The sequence below is a fragment of the Dama dama genome, chromosome 1, assembly GCF_033118175.1.
Source record: "Dama dama isolate Ldn47 chromosome 1, ASM3311817v1, whole genome shotgun sequence".
Classification (NCBI taxonomy): domain Eukaryota; kingdom Metazoa; phylum Chordata; class Mammalia; order Artiodactyla; family Cervidae; genus Dama; species Dama dama.
Genome location: NC_083681.1, coordinates 72958909 through 72983462, shown reverse-complemented (window position 1 = coordinate 72983462; position 24554 = coordinate 72958909). Strand labels below are relative to the sequence as shown.

Below are 24554 nucleotides of genomic sequence, written 5' to 3'. Positions count from 1 at the left end.
GGTGCTATGGCAAACACACTGTCATTAGGGCAGGAACCCTGGGTTTGGGTCCTAACCTTGCTGCTTTTTAGAGGTGAACCCTAGGATAATTTACCACTTTTTAGAATCCCAATTGTCCTTAAAAAGAGCTTACTAACCCCTGCCTCCCAGGATGTGGGGAGGATCCGTGATTACCTCCAGAGAGGGTCCAGGAAAGATCACTGGGAGTCAAATGTAAACCATGGAATTAAGGTTCAGGAAGAACTGTTCACACCCTACACGTCCTCCCGCCCCAGGAGTGTCAGAACAGAGAGCTGACACAACCCAGGCGCTTCCTCTCGGACCATTTTTAGATCACGTACAGAAAGAGGTATGTGTCTCCAGGGTGACCCCACTGTGCTCACAAACACCCAGCTTTCTCATGTCAAGAGCCCAAGCCTCTTCACAGAGGTCACCTAGGAAGGCCACCCACATCATTCCAGCAAGCAACCCTCGTTCAAAGCAAACAGGAACATCGCGCTGGTGACTTCCTGGCCCTTACAACCACTCAGTGGGGGTGCATACTATTTGCCCACTTAATGGATAAGAAAACTGAGATCACTCTGGGTGATCAAAGCACTCACCTGGAGTCAAACGGCTACTGAAGGGCAGAGCTGGGACTCAACCTCCATCAGTTTGGCTATGAGACGCCAGCAAACATTTCCCACAATGGTGCACGCCTGTCTGCCCATAGCTGGTGGTCATCTTTACGTGCTCCCTGTGACTATAACATTTCTGTTTTCTGATTAACAACAGAGCCAGGCGAGATCACTGCTGTCTCAGCAGCCTTGCTGATGGTAAACCAAGATCAATGGCCCCCTCACTGTTTTTCTTTCTGTACTTCAAGAGACTCTTTCCTCTCACCCAAGGCCCAAGGCTTCCCCTGATGGAGAAACATCCCTTACAGAAAGATCCTGAGGAAGTTAAGCTATTTCTGACTCACTTTAGCGCCTTCCCCTGATTAAGAAAATCAGGCAGGAATCCAGGCTCTGATAAGGTGATTGCTTCCTGCGGGGATCAGGGCAGTCGCTGCCAGGAGGTTTACATTGAAGATTATGACTGAGGTGGCTGGTGGAGCCCAGGGAGCTGCAAGACAGATGCTATGAGGGCTCCAGAGAAGCCCCCCTATCCCCGATTCCTGGCCTCACTGCTCCTCTGCATTGTCCACTTGGGTGGCCCTTGACCTGGTCCTGCTTTATCTGCTGCTAGGACCTGGCCACCCTGCCTCGGATTTCAACCTAAAATAACCCCAGTCAGCCAGGATGCATACTCCACCGTTGACAGGATGAGCTTGGAGACTGGTGGAACGCCAGATTAGTGACTCAGAAAGTGACCAAGTGCGTCCCAACCACGGGCGCCAGAAAACCAAGACCCGCAGAAATTTTAACAAGAGCCCAAACTTTAAAAAAAAATTGTTAAAAAGACAATTTCGTGTCTTTTTTAAGAAATGAAGTTCAGAGATGTGATTTGGTTTCAAGGAATTTTTTAACCTTAAGATTGAAGTCATAGAACCGGTAAGCAAAGTGCACAAGAATGGTTGGGTAGTTCAGGGAGGTGCTTCAAATTCAGCCACACAGTGCTGAGTGACCTTGAGCGAGTCACTTAACTTCTCTGAGACCTGATTTTCTCTTCTCTAAGATGGAGGTGACAGGAGGGCTGTTGGTACAGAAACTGCAACTTAACCCTGCACTTGGCATGGAGAAGCTTCAATCAAGGTTAGTAAATCTGACTCTTCTGATTAGCTGGGACTCAAACACAGTTCCACCCACACCTCTGTGATCTGCACCTGGGGTGCAGACCACTCTGTGGTCTTTCCCCTGGGGGTCTGCGTCATCCTTTACTCAAAACAGGCAATCAGATCTCTCAGAGCTTTCTAATCCCCTCTCCTCTCTACAGACTTGACCAAACCTCTGCCTCCCTGCCATTCCCCCTACCCCGATACCACCACCCGTCCCTTCCTCTAGCTCAGCCCTGGTCTTGAGACCTCAGCCAGGCACGTGTGGTTGGAACAGAGATTCAAGTCACTGCTGCCCCATTTTACAGATGAGAAAATAAGGCACAGACCGAGTGCCAGAAGTCAAACATCCTGGCTCCTCATTCAGGAACCTTCAGGGAAGAAAATGAGGCGACCTGGCCTATCACCAGACCTGGGATTGTGAGCAGCCCAAGAAGCTTCCAGAACCCAGGAAGCAGACCAAAGCATTCCCAGTTCCATCGTGGAATGTGATGACTGATCCTAGTACTTGTGGATTTAAACTTTATCCAAAAAGAGTCTTGGAATGGGGGAGTGCATGAGGCTCCGGAGAGGTAGGGGTGGAAATCACCCTAAGAAGGTATTTCCTTCCCACAGTCCCAAGATTAAGGTGGGTGTGGGGGAGGGGTGTGGGGGTGTGTGGGGGAGGGGAGGTAGGGAGGGGTCCTTGACAGAGGTGGGACCCTCTGTGAACCTCCAGGAACTCTGCTTTCCCCCGGAGGGCTCACTTCCTCCAGCCCTTCAACCCTCACCTCCTGGGTTGTCTCAGGACCAACCCTGACCTTCCACCCCATCAGTGGGGCAGCACCCAGTCTGTTGAGATTCCCCCTTCAGCGTCAGGCTCCTTCCCCTCATCCCTCACCCCTCACCTTTGCTCCCATCACAGAGCAAACATCTCGGGGTGAGGACAAGAGAAAAGCCACCCTTCGCCTGCCCTGCAGCCTCCAGCACGAGCTGAGAGCTTTCTCACTCAGCCACAGCGGGTCTGGGAGCAGGGAGAGGAGAGAAGAAGATTCGACCCTCTTCTTTGAATAAGTTGAGATCCGCGCCTCCAGGGCGCCAACCTTACCTTTTTCAACTGGTGTCTGCTCCCGTCTGGGGTGTCAAGATTCTCCTGAGGTCTCTTTCTGATGGTGGCTTCTGGATAAACTCTAGAAGGAGGACAGAGAGAAATACATTTTAAAAGGCTAAGGGGGGCTTCCCTGGTGGCTCAGGGGTAAAGAATCCACCTGCCAAAGCAGGAGACAGGGGTTCGATACCTGATCTGGAAAGATCCCATGCATCACGACTACGGAGCCCACACGCCACAATTACTGAAGCCCATGTGCCCTAGAGCCGGTGGTCCACCACCAGACAAGCCACCTCAATTAGAAGCCTGCACACCACAGTTAGACAGTGGCCTCCACCCGCCCCAACTGGAGAAATGCCCACGCAGCAACCAGCACCGCCAAAAATAAATAAATAAGGCAAGGGATGGGGGGCATGCGGCTTCTGGGGGCCGCATCACCTAGATGTTCACCCACTCCTACCTCCCATCTCTGCGGGAGGTGATACAGAAGCCAGACAGGGCCCAGAAAGACAGAGGCAAGCACCCAGCCCCACCAAGCGTCCCAGGATGGTGTCCCCAGAGCCTAGGGCCCGGGGTGTATTTCCAGTCTTCCAAAATAACCCCAGGAGGCTGTACAACAGCCCTGTGATGACGTGGAGCGGGCTGATCGCAGCACCACACTGCATCTCTTTGCTTCTAGCTAGAATATTATCAACTCGGTGTGGGGACTCCACTTTCCTCGGGCGAAGGAAAGGCTCTCTGAGTCATTTTGAAAACGCGAAAGAGAATTAATCACTGCTTAATGAATGCAGGCTCTGGGGCAGAGCCACACTTTCAAGATCTGGTATTCAGGCACAGATAAATAGTAAGTGGAGAACACTGGTGACGAGAAAAACAACTCAGCTCCAGAGCCCAGGACCCAGAAGTCCAGCCTCTCCCCTCAACCCCCCACCTCCTCTCTGTCAGTTTGACGAAGAGTTTGCGGGTCACGGGAGAAGGATCAAATTCACCACATCCAGGCTGCATACCTGTCAGCCAAGGCTTAGGCCGGTTCCAGGGGACCAGCTTGTTCACATGCCCAGCTGAGCAAAAGACACAGCTGAGCAGAAACAGGGAGGGCCGGGGGCCCCCATCCCTGCCTTCCAATGACCCGGCCGCACAGAAGCCCTGATTAAATTTCATGTTGCCTCAGATAATAATGACAATGATCCCAACACCCTCAACAATCTCATGAGAAAGCATGGCCCCGTTAGGAATGAGGACCACGATGAATTCCGAGGCGTTAACTTGCCCACACTGCCGTACTGCTGAAAAGGGACAGACCCGGGACGACACTCAGGGAAGTCAAGACTTTGAAACTGCCCTTTCCATGGTGGGGGAGGCCTAGTTAAAGGAGAGCAATGAGTTCAAGGTCTTGCCCTGTATATCCCAGCGCCAGTGCACCCGATGCCTAAAAGAAATTATCAGAGCTCCCTGCTAACTGATGGGGAACAAGGCTTGGCCAGAGGACATGACCTCATTTTATTTGGCTATCTCTGCCTCAAACATCCACCCAGATGGTGTCAGTCCAGTGGGCCAGACTAAAGCTATAGTCAGAGGAATTCATGATACATGTACATGTACAGATACACCTATAGCCATATCCATCTCCATATACATCCATACACATATGAATATGGATATGGATGTATATGTATATAATTTTCATTTTTAACTACAAAAGTGCAAGTTTTTCCATACTCATTTATCCTTTTTAGCAGATAAACTCACTGTGCAATCTCTGTAATATGACCTTCCAGGCTATAGTCCACGTAATCACATATGTGTGTGCGTGCACGCTAAGTCGTTTCAGTCATGTCTGACTCTTTGTGATCCCATGGACCGTAGCCCGCCAGGCTCCTCTGTCCATGGGATTTCCCAGGCAAGGGTACTGGAGTGGGGCCATTTCCTTCTTCAGGGGATCTTCCCAACCCAGGGATCAAACCCAAGTCTCCTGAATTGGCAGGCGGATTCTTTAGTGCTGAGGCACCAGGAAAGCCCCAAAATACTTGATTAACTCCTCTCAAATAGCAGGGCAGCAGCCCCTTTGCTTGAATGCAAATTTGAACTCAGAGTTTAGCCTGCAGAGTTGCTTTTCTGCTCACCTCCCACTGGCCTGGCAGGTCGTGTTCCCTGGATGAGGAAGGAGTTTATTTCTTGGCTTATGTAGCTGTCCACTGTTTCACTTCCCTGGAGCATCTCTGTGTTCCTCGTCCATCTGAGCCCGGGAACTACATTTACAGGCTCAGAACTGATAATGAGCTTTTATGAGCTCTAGGGACCGCGAGGAACACATATTAATGTCAAGTGTGCCCATCAGCCACGCAGCCTGGGTGAATGTCACACATTAACAAAATTAAAGGCTGCAGCCACGCTGGGAAGGAGCCGCGGGCTGCGTGTCAAGAGGTGCGAGCAAGGCCCGTCAACAACAAAATTACTTTTCAGGTTTTGCACTTCCTAGCCCCGAAGCTGTCTTCAGTCTTCGTTGGAATTCTGTCTTCCTGCAGCCTAAGAGGAGATTAGTTTATTACCAGCCTGCCAGGAGAGGTGAAATCCGGCACTAATCCTAATTCCCATTTAAGCAAATCTGCATTGTGTGAGGGAAACCAGCTGGGCTCGGAATGTCTTCCCTTCTCCCCTGAGATCTCCTCCCAGCCCTCTCCTCTCCGTGGGGGAGGGAAGTCACTACAGATGTTAGACCCAGAGCCCTCGAGGAGGGGAAAAGAATCCTAGGGTTTAGGGCCAAGATGGCAATGTGGGGGCTGGGGGTGGGGGTGCTGGTGACAAGAGGCAGCATTGAAAGGTGGCCGGCAGGGTGATGGCGGCTGCGGTTGTGTCTCTTACCGTGGATTTGCTCTTGCTTTTATCCAAAAATTCCCCACCCACGCCCTCCACCTGCAGGTTTAAAGTGAAACAGGTTGGAATCCTGTTGTTCAGTCGCTCAGTTGCTCTTTGCAGCCCCAGGGACTGCAGCACGCCAGGCTTGCCTGTCCTTCACCATCTCCCAAAGCTTGCTCAAATTCATGTCCGTTGAGTCGGTGATGCCATCCAGCCATCTTGTCCTCTGTCGCCCCTTTCTCCTCCTGCCTTCTGTCTTTCCCAGCATCAGGGTCTTTTCCAATGAGTTGGCTCTTCACATCAGGTGGCTAAATTATTGGAGCTTCAGCTGCATCATCACTGACTACGCTAAAGCCTTTGACTATGTGGATCACAACAAACTATAGAATCCTGAGTCCACCTCTGACTAGCTCTGTCACCTTGAGCAAATGAACTTCCTGCTCCACGCCTCAGCTCCTCATCTGGGAAACAGGGTTAACAACAGCTGATGACTCATACAATGTGAGGATGACATGACGAATGTACACACAGGACTCAGCTAAGAGCCTGGCACATGATACCCTGTTTCTTGAATATAAGACTCCATGGGTTATAATTGCACCATTATTTTATGGGTTTCTGATAAAGAGAAAACAGTGCCTGTTAAGCTATTTGATTATGACATCACTTTTTGTATGATGCACCCCCCATTTCAGAGACCTTTAAATATTTTTTTAACAAGGGTGCCTTCAGTTCAGTTCAGTCACTCAGTTGTGTCCAACTCTTTGCAACCCCATGGACTGCAGCACAGGCTTCCCTGTCCATCAACAACTCCCGGAGCTTGCTCAAACTCATGTCCATTGAGTTGGTGATGCCATCCAACCATCTGTCGTCCCTTTCTCCTCCTGCCTTCAATCTTTCGCAGCATCAGAGTCTTTTCCAAGGAGTCAGTTCTTCACATCAGGTGGCCAAAGTGTTGAATTTTCAGCTTCAGCATCAGTCTTTCCAATGAATATTCAGGACTGATTTCCTTTAGGACAGACTTGGTTGGATCTCCTTGCAGTCTAAGGGACTCTTAAGAGTCTTCTCCAACACCACAGTTCAAAAGCATCAATTCTTTGGTGCTCAGCTTTCTTTATAGTCCAACTCTCACATCCATACATGACAATTGGAAAAACCATAGCCTTGACTAGACGGACCTTTGTCGTCAATGTAATGTCTCTGCTTTTTAAATATGCTGTCTATATTGGTCATAGCTTTTCTTTCAAGGAGCATGCGTCTTTTAATTTCAAGGCTGCAGTCACCATCTGCAGTGATTTTGGAGTTCAGAAAAATAAAGTCTGTCACTGTTTCCACTGTTTCCCCATCTATTTGCCCTGAAGTGATGGGACCAGATGCCATGGTCTTGGTTTTCTGAATATTGAGTTTTAAGCCAACTTTTTCACTCTCCTCTTTCACTTTCATCAAGAGGCTCTTTAGTTCTTCGCTTTCTGCCATAAGGGTAGTATCATCTGCATATCTGAGGTTATTGATATTTCTACCAGCAATCTTGGTTCCAACTTGTGCTTCATCCAGCCTGGCATTTCTCATGATGTACTCTGCATATAAGTTAAATAAGCAGGGTGACAATTTATAACCTTGACATACTTCTTTCCCAATTTGGAACCAGTCTGCTGTTCCATGTCCAGTTCTAACTGTTGCTTTTTGACCTGCCTACAGATTTCTCAGGAGGCAGGTCAGGTGATCTGGTATTCCCATCTCTTTAAGAGTTACTATGGGCAAGAATCCCTTAGAAGAAATGGAGCCCTCATAGTCAACAAAAGAGTCCAAAATGCAGTACTTGGGTGCAATCTCAAAAACAACAGAATAATCTCTGTTCGTTTTCAAGGCAAATCATTCAGTATCACAATAATCCAAGTCTATGCCCCAACCGATAACGCTGAAGAAGCTGAACGGTTCTATGAAGACTTATAAGACCTTCTAGAACTAACACCCAAAAAAGATGCCCTTTTCATCATAAGGGACTGGAATGCAAAAGTAGGAAGTCAAGAGATACCTGGAGTAACAGGCAAATTTGTCCTTGGAGGAGGGCAAAGGTTAATAGAGTTTTGCCAAGAGAATGCATTGGTCATAGCAAACACCCTCTTCCAACAACACAAGAGAAGACTCTACACATGGACATCACCAGATGGTCAATACCGAAATCAGATTGATTATATTCTTTGCAACCAAAGATGGAGAAGCTCTATATAGTCAGCAAAAACAAGACCAGGAGCTGACTGTGGCTCAGATCATGAACTCCTTATTGCCAAATTCAGACTTAAATTGAAGAAAGTAGGGAAAACCACTAGACTATTCAGGTATGATTTAAATCAAATCCCTTAGATTATACAGTGGAAGTGAGAAATAGATTCCCTTCAGATCTAAGGGATTAGATCTGATACAGTCCTTGAAGAATTATGGACGGAGGCTCGTGACATTGTACAGCAGGCAGTGATCAAGACCATCCCAAGAAAAAGAAATGCAAAAAGGCAAAGTGGTGGTCTGAGGAGGCCTTACAAACAGCTATGAAAAGAATAGAAGTAAAAGGCAAAGGAGAAAAGGAAAGATACACCCATTTGAATGCAAAGTTCCAAAGAATAGCAAGGAGAGATAAGAGAGCCTTCCTCAGTGATCAGTGCAAAGAAATAGAGGGAAACAATAGAATGGGAAAGACTAGAGATCTCTTCAAGAAAATTAGAGATACCAAGGGAACATTTCATGCAAAGATGGGCACAATAAAGGACAGAAATGATATGGGCCTAACAGAAGCAAAAGATATAAAGAAGGGTGCCTTGGAATCCATAAAATACACAGTAAGAGCTTAGTCAATGCTAGTTAGTGATGATATTAGCCAGGTGCTCCCATTTTGCAAGGTCTGGTTCAAAACTTAGATCTTCTTTCTCCTTTCTTCCAAGCAAAGCAAATCTGCATTTTAAAATAAATGTATTTCAGTGTTGTCTGTTGTGATCTCTCCATTTTCATTTCTAATTTTGTTAATTTGGTTCTTCTCTCTTTGTTTCTTAATGAGTCTTGCTAATGGTTTGTCAATTTTGTTTATTTTTTCAAAAAAACAGCTTTTAGCTTTGTTGATTTTTGCTATGGTTTCTTTACTTCCTTTTTCATTTATTTCTGCCCTAATTTTTAAGATTTCTTTCCTTCTACTAACCCTGGGGTTCTTCATTTCTTCCTTATCTAATTGCTTTAGGTGTAGAGTTAGGTTATTTATTTGACTTTTTTCTTGTTTCTTGAGGTAAGCCTGTAGTGCTATGAACCGTCCCCTTAGCACTGCTTTTACAGTGTCCCATAGGTTTTGGGTTGTTGTATTTTCATTTTCATTCATTTCTATGCATATTTTGATTTCTTTTTTGATTTCTTCTATGATTTGTTGGTTATTCAGAAGCGTGTTATTTAGCCTCCATATGTTTTAATTTTTAACAATTTTTTTCCTGTAATTGAGATCTAATCTTACTGCACTGTGGTCAGAAAAGATGACTGGAATGATTTCAATTTTTTTGAATTTTCCAAGGCTGGATTTATGGCCCAGGATGTGATCTATTCTGGAGAAGGTTAAATCCACGAACCTATGGACACCTTATCTTCGACAAAGGAGGCAAGGATATACAATAGAATAAGGACAACCTCTTTAACAAGTGGTGCTGGGAAAACTGGTCAACCACTTGTAAAAGAATGAAACTAGAACACTTTCTAACACCATACACAAAAATAAACTCAAAATGGATTAAAGATCTAAATGTAAGACCAGAAACTATAAAACTCCTAGAGGAGAACATAGGCAAAACACTCTCCGACATAAATCACAGCAGGATCCTCTATGACCCACCTCCCAGAATATTGGAAATAAAAGCAAAAATAAACAAATGGGACCTAATGAAACTTGAAAGCTTTTGCACTACAAAGGAAACTATAAGCAAGGTGAAAAGACAGCCCTCAGAATGGGAGAAAATAATAGCAAACGAAGCAACAGACAAAGGATTAATCTCAAAAATATACAAGCAACTCCTGCAGCTCAATTCCAGAAAAATAAATGACCCAATCAAAAAATGGGCCAAAGAACTAAACAGACATTTCTCCAAAGAAGACATACAGATGGCTAACAAACACATGAAAAGATGCTCAACATCACTCATTATCAGAGAAATGCAAATCAAAACCACAATGAGGTACCATTACACGCCAGTCAGGATGGCTGCTATCCAAAAGTCTACAAGCAATAAATGCGGGAGAGGGTGTGGAGAAAAGGGAACCCTCTTACACTGTTGGTGGGAATGCAAACTAGTACAGCCGCTATGGAGAACAGTGTGGAGATTTCTTAAAAAACTGGAAATAGAACTGCCATATGACCCAGCAATCCCACTCCTGGGCATACACACTGAGGAAACCAGATCTGAAAGAGACACATGTACCCCAATGTTCATCGCAGAACTGTTTATAATAGCCAGGACATGGAAGCAACCTAGATGCCCATCAGCAGACGAATGGATAAGGAAGCTGTGGTACATATACACCATGGAATATTACTCAGCCATTAAAAAGAATTCATTTGAATCAGTTCTAATGAGATGGATGAAACTGGAGCCTATTATACAGAGTGAAGTAAGCCAGAAAGATAAGGAACATTACAGCATACTAACACACATATATGGAATTTAGAAAGATGGTAATGATAACCCTATATGCAAAACAGAAAGAGACACAGATGTACAGAACAGACTTTTGGACTCTGTGGGAGAAGGTGAGGGTGGGATGTTTCGAGAGAACAGCATCGAAACATGTATATTATCTATAGTGAAACAGATCACCAGCCCAGGTTGGATGCATGAGACAAGTGCTCAGGCCTGGTGCGCTGGGAAGACCCAGAGGAATCGGGTGGAGAGGGAGGTGGGAGGGGGGATCAGGATGGGGAATGCATGTAACTCCATGGCTGATTCATGTCAGTGTATGACAAAACCCACTACAATACTATAAAGTAATTAGCCTCCAACTAATAAAAATAAATGAAAAAAAAAATAAAATAAATGTATAGGAAAAAAATCTGATAGCCACTTCAGTATCCTGGATAGGACCAAGATGAAAGACTTAAATATCTACCCTGATGTTTTCCACTCTATATTAAAGTTGAAATAGTATACACACACACACATACACACAATGGTGTACACACTAGGAGTATACAGCCGCCTACTGGCTTTTCAAATGGAGAGTACCCGTGGAACAGGACACCCAGATCAAAGACTTCCCTCTTCTCCCGGTCATTGTTTCTCTCCCATCCCATGTCTCCCCAGTCATCCCTGTTTCTCTATCCTCACTGCCCCTGCTGGTCCCTGCCTGGGCACAGCCTGAGGTCACCTGTCTGCTTACTGCAAATAGGCTCCCTCTCGTCTACCAGCCTGCTGCCTCTGTTCCTTCCAACATGCCCTCTCCTTTGCTGCCAGGCTGAGCCCATGTCTTTCTCTCCTGCTTCAGTGGGTTTCTTGGCCTCCCCCACAGGACCTTTTATCATCTGACCCCTGGCTGCCTTCCCAGGCCCATCTTCAGGTCCTCTAAATATGCACAGACCCCATAGTCAAACTGAACTGACCTGGACACTCATGCCACACCACCACACTCAGTCGGATTTGGCTGTTTTTCATTCCACCTGGAAGTCCGTTCTGCCTTACCTAATCCTGAACTTCAGCCCCAACCCCACACTCCCCAAATCACTGGGCAAACTCCTAGTGAACCTGCAGAACCCTTCTTCAATAACTGCTCTGAGAAACCTTCCCAGACTTACACAGGCATGATTAATCACTGTTCTCTGGGCTCTTATAACAATTTGTGTGTACAGGTAGTAAAGACAGCATCTGAGCACAGCCTGTTTTTTCTTCATGTGATTTTTCTCATCCATCAGACTGAAGGATGTGGGTGATGTCTTACCGGCTCTGTGGTCTCAATTCCTGACTCAGCACATAATAGTTGGATGAATATGATATGATGAATAAATGGATGGATAGAGAGTGGATCTACACAAGAACTGAATGGTAGAAGAGAAAAAGGAACTAGATTGTAGTTGGTTGCAGGGATGGATGAATAATTAAAGATATAGAAAGACAAACAATAGATACATGCATGTAGAATGGTACAGATAAATGAATACAAGCATGCATGGATGCATGGAAACAGAAATGGATGACAGATGATACACATGGATGGATGGATGATGGATAGATGGACAGGTAAATGGAGAAATGAATAGGAGGACAGATGGAAGTGAATGTATCTATAAAAGAACAGGTTTTATATGAAAAGTAGGAAGGCAGAACAACTTGGTTAATGGAGATAAGAGAAGGAATGAAAGACTCAACTATTTGTGTAAATTCCTGTGGACTCCAAGAGGCTATGTTTTTTCCAGTAGTCATGTACAGATGTGAGAGTTGGATCATAAAGAAGGCTGAATGCCAAAGAATTAATGCTTTCAAACTGTGATGCTGGAGAAGACTCTTGAGAGTCGCTTGGACAACAAGGAGATCAAACCAGTCAATCCTAAAGGAAAGTGTAAGTGAAAGTGAAGTCACTTAGTCGTGTCCAACTCTTTGTGACCCCATGGACTGTAGTTTACTAGGCTTCTCTGTCCATGGGATTTTCTAGGCAAGAATACTGGAGTGGGTTACCATTTCCTTCTCCAGGAGATCTTCCCAACCCAGGGATTGAACCCGAGTCTCCCACATTGTAGGCAGATACTTTACCGTCTGAGACCCCAGGGAAGTCTAATCCTAAAGGAAATCAACCCTAAATATTCACTGGAAGGACTGATGCTGAAGCTGAAGTTCCAATACTTTGGCCATGTGATGCAAAGAGTTGACTCATTGGAAAAGACCATGATGCTGGGAAAGATTGAAGGCAGTAAGAGAAGGGGACAACAGAGGATGCAATGGTTGGATGGCATCCCCAACTCAATGGATTTGAGTTTGAATAGACTCTGGGAGATAATGAAGGACAGGGAGTCTGGTGTGCTGCAGTCCTTGGGGTCCCAAAGAGTTGGACACAACTTAACAATTGAACAACAACAAAATGGCTGAAAGGTCAGGCTCAGTGGACAGTGTAGAACCATTTGGATGGTTACCTGTGAGTAGGCTCAAAGGGAGAAAATCCCCCACTAGAGCCTACTGCCTCTCTGCAATGTGGGGCAGGGTGGATGGTAGGTGGAGTGCCCTCAGCATCGAATGGCAGTAAGCATCATGGTTAAGAGACCAGGCTTTCCTCTCCCACAGGCCTAGGTATGAGTCTCAACTAGGCCACCTGCCACCCTTGGGGCATTTATCCCATTAAACCTCACGTTAGTCACGTGCAAATTCTGGACCACCACAGTCCTACCTCATTGGCCTGAGCTGTAGATTAAATGAGCTAAGGGATTATAAGTGATTCCCACAGTGCTCAGCACAGAATAAGCCCTCGGAGGCCATAGAAATTACATGGAAGACTTTGTTGCTACTTTCTATAAAGAGGGTAGTGGCCATGATCAGTGGTTCCAAGTCATAGACGTCAGACCCTGCCCTCTCTCCCTCAGGGGTCCTACACTCAGAACATGGCATCTACACCCTGTATATACAGCCTACCACTTAATTCACAACAGATGGACTTTCTGACTGATTACATATTAAGTTTCCAGATCATGTTGAAGATGGCTTACTGAGAGCCTCTTGATATCCTAGAGTCCCAAGTCGGTAGAATTTCAGAGTGGAGAGCTGGGAAGTCTTCCTGGAAGAGACAGCAAGGAAAGGAGGGAGAGAAGAAGGTGATCAGCTCAATGATGAGCCTTTTCCTGGCTAGCTCCTGCTAAAAATCTCTCTCTTTCTCTCTCTCTCTGTTTTTCTCCCTCTCTATCTACTAGCCACCCTAGGTGGACCAGCCTTCCTTCTGAGTTCTGTGATCACAAGGACTCTGGGTCTTGAGCCCCAAGAAGGGACAGCATCCTCGGTGTGTCCTGGAAGCCAACTCAGCCTTGGGCCCCCTCGCCCCACACTGATGCCAGGCCACGGGATCCAGGCTGGACCACATCCAGCCGGATGCATCGCTTGTTGATGGATAAAAGCTCTGCAGTTTATGGCTCCAAAGCAAAGCTGGGGCTTTGTTTTGCTTTGTTTTAAATTAGCAACGCAGGGGGTTGGCGTGGGGGTGGGGGAGAGGGAAAGAAGCCAAGGCTTGTTCAGGACGAGTTCCTGCTGCGTCCTTGCATCTCAAAGATCCCCCGGGCAGCCCTTAATGAAGCCGCCTGAGCTCATCACGCCTCTGCCTTGTCTCTCCACCTGCCCTTGTCTCGCTGGGGGAGGAAGAGTGCTTCCCAGGGCCGCCCGCCCTGTCACTCAGCCCCATCACCCTCTGTTCCCATGATGAGTCCCTGAATGAGCCTGTTAATTGTGTCTCAGGGTCTCGATGGGGCTGAAGTGGGAGCCGTGACATCCTCAGAAAGACTGGGGGGTATGATTTATCGTCGCTCGGGGAGGGGAGGGCCGCACCTGCCATCGGGCACAGAGCAGCGGGCGCTGGCACTGCTAGCCAGGGCCCAGGAGGATCCGCCTGGTTGGCGAGGGACTCCCAATCTGAGCCCATTCGCTCTTGGTGGCTTGGGGAGGGTGGAAGGGCCCGGAAGAGAGATGTCCCTTCCCCACAAATTAACATGTGAAGCTGTTAATTCTCACTGCAACTGTCATAAGTGATCCCCTCCCCTTCTCGGCACCTGCCATCAAGTCTGGAGTTTTTCTGCACATGCCAGTGAGGATCTCCAGTGCCCTCTGCATAGTACCGGGATCTGTGGGACAGATGCCACCCCATGATGCTTGACAGAACAGGAAGGAGAACTGGCGAGACTGCCCTGTTGTCAGCGGGCATTGCCCTGCATCTGCTCCCCCTCTTTCCCGACTGGAAGCACTTTTTGGTACCCGAGGGGGCGGGGGGACAAAGGCTATGCATCCCCTGGAGCTGACTGTACTTCTGATCTTCACTCCTCTTCCTCCCACATTGCAAAGAGAGAATTAACACTCTTCCCATGTCACAGATGGGGAAAGTGAACTGAGCCACAGGGTTTTTATGTAACTGAACGTTGGTTTGCGAGCATGCTAAGTCACTTCAGTTGTGTCTGACTCTTTGCAACCCCATGGACTGTAGCCCACCAGGCTCCTTTGTCCATGGGGATTCACCAAGCAAGAAGACTGGAGTGGGTTGCCATGCCCTCCTCCAGGGGATCTTCCTGACCCAAGGATTGAACCCACACGTCTTATGTCTCCTGCACTGGCGGGTGGGTTCTTTACCACTAGCACCACCTGGGAAGCCCAAACATTGGTTTAGTTCATAGAGAAAGGGAAAAAGAATCAATAAGACTATCTGCTAATAAGGCTCACTCATTCTCACAAGGAGATCGGGGCTCCCGCAGACCTGTCAGACAAGCGCCCAGAGAGACCCAGGAGCCCTAACGGTTTAAGGAACTTATCTCTGAAGATGGAGCCTGGCTTGCTCGGCCCTGGCTTCACTGTGTCATCTGAAGCACAGAGAAATGAAAGATCTGAACCCCAGTACTCTTGTACTAAGTGGCCAGCATCCTCCTTGTCACTAACAAAGGAAGGAAGTGATGCTCAGAGAGGTCACTTGTCTGCCATGACAGAGCTGGACCAGGCAGAGGAAGGACCAGAACTCATGATGCTGTCTGTAGCCAAAGTTCTAGAGTCACTTCTCCAGAGTCCAGTGTGCATTAGGCTAACCCCATAAGTATCCTGTCTCCGGAGGATACATCTGAGAAGTTCTCAGGCCATTGGGCTGTTTGGACAAAGATGCCTGGAGTTTCAAAGGCTTCAAGAACAATCCAGCGTTTCCCAGCATAGGGTTCAAGAAGAGCTGAGACCGTCTCAGTGCTGAAGCTGACTTTGGCACAAAATGAATCTCAACACGCTGCAGACCCTGAACTCAATGGGGATCCACTGAGCAGCCAGCTTTACACCTACGGGAACGCCTGTCTGAGGATATTCTGCCTCTGAGAGAATCAGTATTAAAAAGCCACACGACAGTAATAGAGATGTTTCCAAACCAGCCGCCCTGCCGTTAGCCAGGAAGCCGAAAGCTGAGAACTCATAACTGAAGGGCCAAGCCTACAGCCCACCACAGCTTTCCTCTGCAACATGGGGCTATTAATTCAGCATTTACAACCCACGGGGCTGCAGTGGAATCAGGGAAAAAAAGCACCCCAACTCCTTGTAATTCTTCCCTGCTCAATATATTTCCCTGTAAATATATTCCAATGCAGAAAAGGGTCTGCAGGAGGTGAGACGGCAGATCTATTAGCATTTTGATGGGTTTTTCCCAACACAGGGAACAAGAGGGCTTTAAAATTCATCACTCAGAGATTAATCCTTCCATCACCCCTCTCCCGCCACAGCTGGAGGTGGCCAAGAACTTTTTACCCCTTTAAGACCTTGATTAGGAAAAAGAAAGTTAGGAACTCAGCTCAGTCTCAAGAGTACTACAGAGAAGAGAGAGCTGCGTTATCTAGACGGAGTGTGTGGAGCTCTCCAAACACAATTAAATGGCAGAATCAGGCATGGGGGGTGGGGGTGGGGGTGAGAAGGCTGTGATACTAAGTGGGGGTTGGGAGCTTCTTTGACTCAACGGAAGGATGCAGCCAGTCCTGGAGAGGAGCCCTGCTAGTTCGGAACAGCACGATTCGTCTTTTGTAACTGATGAAGGTCAGGCCTCTTAACATCCCTGTTCACTCACTTGACAAGCATGGCAGAAGAATCACTTATTAGGTGCTTGGGAAAGAAGGGTCAGGAAGACGGTTTGACTCAACAAATCTCTGATCTCAGAAAACTCAGTCTAGATGAGGAGACCGAGAGAAGGAAATTGACAAATACAAGAAAATGCAGCAGGAGGCCAATGCAGTTGCCCTGGGACCCCAAGGTGGGGGCGTGGGGCACCTCAGTCAAGCTGGGCTGAAGGACGAGTCACACCCTTGGGGGACTCCTGGTCCTCCCTGGAAACTTGCTTTTGAAAAAAAAAATGAACATGAGGGAATATTAAGTATAGAAGGTGAAGTATGCAGCTAGCTAGCCTATGATCAGGAAGAATATATAGACACTGGTGGGATAAATGATAACTGAAACTTTCAACATCACATTGGAGCACTGTTAAGCAGACTCACCCAAGGAGTGATTATCTAGGGCAGGGGTCCGCAACCTCCGGGATCTAATGCCTGATGATTGGAGGTGGAGCTGATGTAATAATAACAGAAATAAAGTGCACAATAAATGTAATGAGATTGAATCATCCTGAAACCATCCTCCCCTCCGCAGCCGGGTCTGCGGAAAAATTGCCTTCCATGAAACAGGTCCTTGGGGACAAAAAGGGTGGAAACTGCTGATCTAGAGGATTCTAGAGAAATGTAAGTTTGACTCATGGGAGGTTACAGGTGAATTCTTTGGTCTGGTAGAAAAGCTAGCCCAAAGGTGAGGCTTAAGCTTTGTATATCCAATCCAGCTATCTTCTCCCAGTATTCTTTCTCCCATGCCTGCATAACTGCTGACTCTCTAGTTCTCCTGAGAACCAGCTTTACCCATGAGCTTCTCCTGTTGGCTCCCTCACTTACAAGTTAAATCAGTCTTTGATCCTTGTTTGTTCTAGATTTACATGTGATTCAGGATTTATAATTTTTTGAAAAGTATACTTCGACAGTACATGCTCAATTACACGCACACACACACACACACACACACACACCATGCACAGGGGTAAAAGCGGAAAGAAACTACAGCAAAATGTTACCAGTGGGCATCTTTAGGTAACTGGTGTTTGTGTATGAGTGACTTTTACAATCAGAAAAGAAGCGATAAACATTATTTTTTAAACGGAGAAATACACACCCATGTACAACCCCCAGGCTAGCAGCTAAAACTAACTGCTTGCTCATCACATCTGTCAGGGCAGGTGGGGCTCTAAGCACCTAAGTGGACCACCTCATTAACGCCTCACCATCACACCATCCAGGCCGAAACTACTATTACTCTCCCCGTTCTACAGACGAGAACATGGAAGTTAGCCTCAGATCATGGATCTCAACAGCAAGAGCCAGGATCTGAACCCCAGGCAGTCTGGCCCCCACAGCTTGCCTGCCTAACCACCCTGCCAGCCGCCTGCCTCCCAAGTGGAAAAGGAAGAAATAAACACGTCTGCCGGGCTGCCAGGGTCAGGCTTGGAGAAGACCGTGTTCCCACCCACTCCCAGAGCACCGTGTGCTGGGAAGTCAAGCGCAAACCTCGCCAGCCTTGAATTGGATTCACATGTGTCTCTCCCACACTTGCAGGCTGGGCTCTTCTCCATTCCTGGAACCTCCCATCAGGACTCAGCACTTGTCTCAGAACCCCTCTCTCCCTGCTCTGATGGCATCTCTTCTAGCTAAGCCCATGCAGGAACTCTAAAGGGCAGCCTCTAATTAATAGCACACTCCATCTCTCTCCTTGCCCACACAGGCATTACAGACTGGTTTATTACCTGTATCTTAAAGCAAAGGGCAGCCTGGCTTCCGCAAAGAAGGGGTTCAGCGTGTTGGAAAGGGACATGGCCTTGGAATCCTGGAGGACATGGGCTCCTGCCTCCAAATCGCTGTGTGACCTTGGGCAAGCCACCAAGCATCTCTGGGCCATCGCCTTGCCCTTAAAATGGGCAAGGGGGACCTGCTGTGCTATGACGCCCCAGATGTCTTGCCAGCATCAGTCTTGCTGTCGCTGCCGGGGTGTTTAATATGTAGCAGGCATGGAGCGCATACCAGAGACCCATGCCTATTGATTCTTAGTAAAGCTCTTCATGTGGCAGTTCACTGCTGGTTAAATCTGTGCGGAAATTAGGTGTTGAGGGAAGAATACCTTGTGATCTGGAAAACCAAACTGAGGTGGAGGGCTGCAAAAAGGGGAATGGGGGAAGATGCTTCATCTCAATAGGGCCCTCAAGAGCCCCTACAAACTACCCTATCTGTGGATTCATTCTGCTCACAATTTATTTGTTTATTATTTATTTTGGTCAAATATGTTTACAGAGTTGGGCAGGATTGTTTGGGCAAATACTGTTTCAAAAGATTCCAAGTAAAAGCCCCATTTTCCTTGATTTAACAATAAATAACCATCCACCTCTACCTATGAGGAAGGCAGAAGAGAATAATTCAGAAATGTCAGCCGCTAAGGAAGTGTCAATATTGAAAGACTCATCTCTAGGTGATTAATTAAGATCAATGGCCAAAAGAAACATAGGAGAGCCCTCTTCTAAAAATGGGAAATGATACTGCTAATGAAAATGATTCTAGCAGATGTGTCAGCCTCTGATTCCTGGGTGAGTTCATGCCCCTTTCGGGATCTCAGTTTCATTAACTGTCACCTAATGGCCTGTGATTCTCAGAATGGGTTTCCCAGGGGTTCCTCAGGAGATACCCGTGTGGAGAAGCGGGGGGGGGGGGGGGGGGACCAGCCGCCTATGCCTACTTCAACAGGGCAGCTCCTCTCTGAATTGTTTTGAAGGCTCCATGGTGAACTTTCTTTGAGGTCTGTGACCACAGGTAAGTTGCATGCCACTGGACTAAGTCATCCCAGACCCTTTTCACTTTGGCATCCGGGATCTGGGATGCCGAACATGGTACCTTGGTTAAGAAACTAGAAGGTCATCTTACGGGCAAATGTTTTTTAATCCAAAGGCATCATGGTGATCTGTGTGTAATAGCACTTGGGGACAGAATGCCTCTGACTCTGGGATGGGCTCTCTGTGGCAGGCAGCACGTCCACACCCCTAGCGAAAGTGTCAAGAGGCCAAGACAGAGCATAAAAGCCCAATAAGCGCTGGCTCACATGGCAACACTTACACTGTCCCAGGTACTCTCTCTCTCAGCCCTCATGGCAGCTTTATGCAACAGGCATTGATCTTCTCTCTATTTTGCAGATGGAAAATCTGTGCATCAGAGAAGTTGAGTAACCTACCCCAAGGCCACACAGCTCTGTAGCAGGATTTAACCCCAGCACCCTACCTCTGAATCACTGCCCGAAATCACTGCACAAACTGCCCCACACAGCCACAAAATATCACTCTGGAAAGGGACTTAGGGATCAGTTGATCCTCTTCTCCATTTTACAATGAATGTGCATGCGCGTGTGCTCAGTGGCTTCAGTCGCGTCTGACTCTTTGTGACCCTGTGGACTGTAGCCCGCCAGGCTCCTCTGTTCATGGGATTTTCCAGGCAAGAGTACTGGAGTGGGTTCCATGCCCACCTCCAGGGGATCTTCCTGACCCAGGGATCAAACTCATGCCTTCTGCATTGCAGGCAGATTCTTTACCCACTGAGCCACCTAGGAAGCCCTTACAATGAGTGACTGAGGCCCAAAGAGGGTAAGAGATTTACCCAAGGTTCATAATGAGCCTGTACTAGAGGAGGATTAATTTTCAGACTCCCGTCTTGAAATCCCATTTCTCCCCCCTCCATGTTGGCATCACTGGGCCACTCAGGACAGCGTGCTTTCGGGGTCAAAGCTTAGCACAAGTGTAGGTCGCTGCCCTGTCACAGACCCATCTATGACCTCCCAGGCTCCTGTCTCACCATCCTTAAAACGGGAATGATTTTCATACATAACCTGTAGGGCTGATGCAAGTATTCAAGGGGACAGTATATGCCATGTATTTGCCATAACCTGGGGCAGAGACAGGGACACAAAATAAAGTGGATCCTTCTGCTGGGCTTGGTGCAGGAAGCATAGCATCTTTCTCCTGATTTCCACCCCCTTCCTGCATCAGCAATGGCAAACTGACCACCATCCCTGTTTCCTGAGTCCCCTCTCCTGGGGACACCAAGGGGAAGAGGAATGGGATCCAGTGAGATGTTATGATGTTGTGTCTCTCCAAACTCAAGCATGAATCACCATCTTGAACTTTCTGGTTTCTCCTGACCTCGCTTTAAGTTCTAGACTCCAAACAAAATGATGTGTCCTCAGCACCAGGAAACGGCTAAAGAGCAACTTCAGGTTGGCGCACAGTCTGCCTAATGAGATCGAATCCACTCATTTGCAGTGTCAGGGAAATTAAGATGTGGAAAGAACTTTATCTCAGAGCCTCTGAGACACGGCAGAAGAAAGTGATGATCCCTCTAAATGCAAACTGGTCGCTTTGCCTCTGTTGTGAGAGAGGGAACCAAGGCCCAGAGAGGCTGAGACTCTATGCCTGCATCATATAGCCATAGAGTCTTTGGGTTAAAGAAACTGAGTGAGAACCAGATCTCCTGACCTCAAGGCTCTGCAGGCACTTGGAGGGGTGGGGGGTGGAGGGGATGAGGGGGAGCAAGGGTCAGGAGGGAAGTCTGAGTGTGAAAATGACCATTTATACCCCCGAGTGTAAGTAGTTGTGAGAGCACGAGCCTCTGGGGGAGAAGGAGAAACTTCTGGGGCATCTGACCTCCCCCCTGCACTTTGACTGCGAGCAGGGAAGTGTGAACAAGCGTGAGCAAGAGGGCTCTGCGCGGGGAGTGAGTGAATGGGTGAGTGAGGGGAAATCCGAGTGTTGGAGAGAGAGAACAAGAGGAGGAAGAGCATTTGGGCCATTTTCAAATTCCCACAGTCAAATAAATCAAAACAGATTGTTCTGAAACAAAGAGTCCATTTCAAACCACATCCTTTACCCCAAAGTCCACCCTCAATGGCCCACCTGATGCTTTCTCACAGCCAACAGTCAACAGCAACGGTTAACATTCACAGTCATAGTTAGGATTCTTGAACAGCCCTGAAGAGCAGGTGTGATCAACACCCACTTTTCAGACCAGGCCACTGAGGCTTGGAGAGGGGAAGTCACTTGGTCCCCACATCTCCTCGCCCGGGTGATTCCAGGGATAAGGAAGCCTGGTGAGCAGCAGAGATGCAGCCAGCAAGGGTCTTCCAGATGCACACTGTTCCTGAGGACCCTCCCCTTAAGGAGGGCTGCTCTGGCCACTGCAAGCAGGAAGGAGAAGCAGACACCAGGAGCAAGAAGGAAGTGAAGATGACAGGTTCCCAGCTGTCCGCAGGGCAAGGCAGATGCTTGCCTCTGCAGGAGTGCCTGGCACCGTGATGGGCAGTATTAGCTACTAGGAGCTGTGGGTGTCACTTTGCCTGGGCGCCTGGCCCTGATCAGCCAGAGGCAGGCCCTGCCCTTCCATGCAAGCCAGGCCCTGGTGCACAGGACTGGACCAGAGAGAAGGTCTCCCATCTCCCATGTCAAGCTCAGCACAGGGACACGGGTCCAGGTGGCCACATCTCAGTAACCATAGAGTCTCGTGCTCCCAGTAGGCATGAAGGGACAGCACCAGGCAAATGTCCCTCTGCCAAGCAGACCCAGCCACGAGGCATCCCACGCACTTTCTCATCCTAATCTTGTCCCGACCCCCGAATAATCCTTTGAAGTGGGTGTTACTCTTATGGCTTTGCAAACAGGTTAACTGAGGCTCAGAGAGACTAAATAACTCACACAACATCTACAAAATTCTAAGTGTCCCCATGGTCAGGACCGAAGCCAGCCTGACCTGGAGACTTTGCCTGTTCTATGTCACCCATCACTCACCTGCAAAGCCTTTCTCCCTGCAGGAGGTTGGGAGTCCCAGAGGGCAGCGTTTCAAAGGCAAATCCCAACAGACAACCTGAAACAGACAACCTGCCCCGAGGGGGCAGCTCCTGCTCACCCCTAGCCTACTCTTGCCATGAAGGGGCTCCTTTGTCAAGAAAGCAGAAACCTAGAGTTCTATGCTAGTCTCTTTCTCAACTGGCTAGAATTCTGTTTTCTGTTTTGTTAACAATGCAATATATTGAAATATAACCTATAAACAGAAAAGTACCTGGGTCTGAAATGCACAGCTCCATGAATAGTCCCAAACTGGACACACCTGTAAAACCAGCAAGCAGAGCATGAAAAGGAACAAACCAGTGCCCAGAAGCCCCTGGTGCCCTCTTCCAGGCTCTCCCGACTTATGCCCAAACAGAATCACTATCGTGACTTGATTTAACACCATAGCCTCATTTTGCTGACTTTGAACTTTATATAAATAGAATCATTCTATGTATTCGCTTTCACCTCTGGGGTCTTTTGCTCAATATCAGTTTTCTGAGATTTCCCCCCAACTTGCCATCAGCAGCAAGAGTTCATTCATTCTCTGCTGTGTAGTACTTCCATATCCATTCTAGAAGTAATGAACATTGAGTTGTTTCCACGTGTCTATCATCTCTCATGGAGAATGAAGCCACAGACATTCTTATACATGCCTTTTAGGAGCACATGTACACTTCCCTATTGGAAGTATACTTAAGAGAGGAATTGTTGAGTCATATCATCTATGTATGCATGGTCTATGTATGCTTTAGCTGGGCTTCCTAGGTGGCTTAATAGGTAAAGAATCCACCTGCAATGCAGGAGATGCAGACAGACATGGGTTCGATCCCCAGGTTGGGAAGATCCCCTGGAGAAGGAAATGGCAATGCACTCCAGTATTCTTGCCTGGAGAATCCCATGGACAGAGGATTCTGGTGGGCTACAGTCCATTGGGTCGCAGAGTCGGACACAACCGAAGCAACTAAGCATGCACACACACCCAATATTTTAATGTTGAGTCAGTTTTATGTCTTAAACATTCTGCACCTTAAACAAAATACATCTCCAGCTAGGATCTGGCCTGCAGGCCACCATGTTCATGTTGCACCTTTGGCCTATGCACTTCATGCAATGTAGCCACCAGCCAAACCATCTTCTGCAGTGCCTCACGAGTTCATATGACAACAGTAGGGAAGATTCTAACATTTCCCTTCACCACACTGATGAGTGACTGAGACCTCAGTTAGCTGTCAAAGGCTGTCCTTCAGTGAGTATTTCTCTATGAGGATAAAATTACTGGGTTGGCCTAAAAATTTGTTCGGGTGTTTCCGTAACATCTTATAGAAACACCCAAAAGAATTTTTGGCCAGCACAACACATTGCAATCATTTGAGCGATCTCTTCAAATGACACATGCCCAGCACTGCACGAGTACCGATCAGACTTCCTGAGAACACAGACACCCAGGCATGATTATTCTGGAATGTATCCTAATTGAGAATCTCTGCCTGAGGCCATAGAGCACGAAGCCAGTGACAGCAGAGAACCAAGGTTCCCAGCAGCTAGTCTCCAGCACCCTAGAGGTGCTAAGTCACTCCAGTCATGCCCGACTCTGTGTGACTGTATAGACTGCAGTCCTCCAGGCTCCTCTGTCCATGGGATTCTTCAGGCAAGAATACTGGAGTGGGTTGCCATGCCCTCCTCCAGGGGATCTTCCCGACCCAGGCACTGAACCCACATCTCTTGTGTCTCCTGCATTGGCAGGCGGGTTCTTTACCACTAGTGCCAGCTGGGGGCCCACCCAGCACCCTAGGGTTCCCTAAGTCTACCCTGTGGGCCAACACTCCACCTTCCTCCAGCCATAGCAGACATTAATAATTGATCCTGGCCCTCCTTCCTGCTGAGTCCAAGTAACCCAGCCTGATCTACCTTTCAGCAGCCCCTACTAATCGATCAGAGTTGGCATTTGAGATTAAATGCATTTGCCACTGGGACTTCCCAGTTGGCACTAGTGGTAAAGAACCTGTCTCCCAGTACCGGGACTTTGGAAATGTGGGTTAGACACCTAGGTCAGGAAGATCCCTTGGATGAGGGCATGGCAACCCACTCGGGATTCTTGCCTGGAGAATCCCATGGACAGAGGAGCCTGGCAGGCTATGGTCCATAAGTTCACAAAGAGTCGGACATGACTGGAGCAACTTAGCATGCACACATGTA

The 24554-nt window shown here is 47.7% G+C and overlaps 1 protein-coding gene across 1 annotated transcript in view; it reads right to left on the bottom strand.

Annotated features, from left to right (window-relative positions):
* TSPAN18 (tetraspanin 18) overlaps nt 1-24554 on the bottom strand; it is a 200409-nt gene that overhangs the window by 157410 nt on the left and 18445 nt on the right. Inside the window, exon 2 of the mRNA XM_061152269.1 lies at nt 2841-2922. The gene's annotated coding sequence lies outside the window, so the exon portion shown is untranslated. The remainder of the gene's footprint in view (nt 1-2840; nt 2923-24554) is intronic.